Here is a 2,155-nt window from a genome sequence, read left to right on the forward strand (position 1 = left end):
CGCTCCTGCACACCAAACCTGAAATTTCTGACCATCAAATGTAAGCCCTTTCTATCTTCTTCAGGAATTCAGCTTGGTCATAGTCAGTGCCGTTTATATTCCACCTCAAAGCCGGACGGACACTGCAATATGGGACTTACCGACCACCTCACTACACACCAGTCACAGCACGGGACGCCGCACTCATTGTGCTGGGGGATTTTAACAGTGCAAACCTCAAGCGTGCACTGCGAGGAACTTTCACCAGCACATCACCTGCCCCACCAGGGGCGAAAAGGACACTGGATCACTGCTGCACACCCTTCAGAGAGCTACAAGGCAAAAATCATGCCCACACGTTTGTAAATCGGACCAATACGCCATCTTCCTCGTACCTGTTTACAAACAGAGGCTGAAGCAGAGCCATCCCAACAATGGACTCTTCTCTGCTGCACGTTCAGGAAAGCGCTTTAGTTCCCTGAAAGCAAACACAGAGAGAATGAGGAGGAGCTTCTTCCACGCAGGCCATTCGGAGTCTGGAACCAGAGAACACCCCAGTACCTAATCACGGGATTCCCATGTCCACCCCCTACTTTCCCAGATACTGTAATTACTGGACAATTGCACTAACCACTTTGCATTGGACATTACTTTACATCACTTTACACTTTACACTTTATATCTTATACTTTATATTTTATATTCTATACTTTATTTTATTTTTATACTCTGCACACTTCTTTTTATACATATTTTTTATATTTTATATTTATATATATATATATATATTTAAATTTTGTTTTCTATTTTGATGCTGGACGGTTGTAAGAACATTTCACTGCATGTCATACCATGTATGTATGTGTATGTGACAAATAAAATTTGAATCTGATTTTGAATTTGAATGAAACAACAGGAGAGATGACAAAAAGGGGTGTTGTTTGCCCTCTTTTGAAGTCCTTTTATTTTCTTTGGATATCCCTTCTTTTGATTTCTCTCCTTACAAACTGGTTATTGTAGGATAACTAAAACTCAACTAAAAATGAGTAGATGTATTTAATTTAGCTGATTTTTATCTCGGTTGTTAAGTCAACATTTCATTTTGTATTTAGTTTAACTGTAATGATCTGTAAGGCCCTAAAAGAGCTTCCCGCTGCAGCCTATAAATTACCTTCTATTTCCCATTGAGGTGTAAAGTACCCAAGTCTGACACCTGAGTTAATGTAAATTCAGTTCTTGGTACTCTCTCTTCATTTGGGGATGTTTCATCTTGGTTTGGTATTTAAAGGAATGTAGCAGCAAAGGGTCGGGGTACAATTCTGTAACCAGAAAGCCCGTAATATGAAGTGTTTCTCTACACACTTCATGCTATGTCATTTCTTAAGGTCAGGTATGCATTTTACTATTACATTATGCTCTGAGAACCTGATGTTTTGTATGATGTGTTTGAGTTGGCATAATACATAATTACTAGAACACGCAGGGAAACCTTCATCCACCATGGATGCCTTCCTTGGGCCAATTTGTGGACTTTGGCAGAGCCCACGTCTAAAGGAGGTAAAGGGGAAGGTGTTGCTGAGGAATTTATAACAATATTCTCAGTACTTCTCAGAGGGCAGGCTCATGTACAACTCTTGGTTATGGTGCTGGATTTTAATATTACATGTTGATAATGAAAAGATGCGTTCTCTTTTCATGATCAATTAGCTTTCTTAGATATTCTGAACTCCATTGTCGAAATCATAATCTAGATTTAATACTGGCTTATGGAATTGATGGTAATATGGTTTGAAATTCAGCAGCAAAGTGATAATATTTCAGATTGCTATGTAGTCTTGTGTGAACTCTGCACCTTATTACAAACATGGAAGGAAAACAATCTGACAATCTGATAACTGTTTGATAACATGTTCATACCGTAATGCATTGTAAAATTACATGGAAGTGTAAAGCTGAAGTTGCAGATAAGAGTGAATCGATCACTTTCTGTATAAAACATTAAAATCTCAATCTTGAAAGATTTGAAAGAAGAAAATAAGATTGCATGCATTTGAATCAAGATCGCAATAATTTATTTATTAAGCGCGCATACATGCATACATATCGGCTTTGTGTATTTTTCTAGCCCATGTCATACTCGTAAAAGACATGAAAAGCTGGTCATGTTTACTCCACT

Source organism: Puntigrus tetrazona, unplaced genomic scaffold (genome assembly GCF_018831695.1).
Source record: "Puntigrus tetrazona isolate hp1 unplaced genomic scaffold, ASM1883169v1 S000000617, whole genome shotgun sequence".
In the NCBI taxonomy this organism is placed as follows: Eukaryota; Metazoa; Chordata; class Actinopteri; order Cypriniformes; family Cyprinidae; genus Puntigrus; species Puntigrus tetrazona.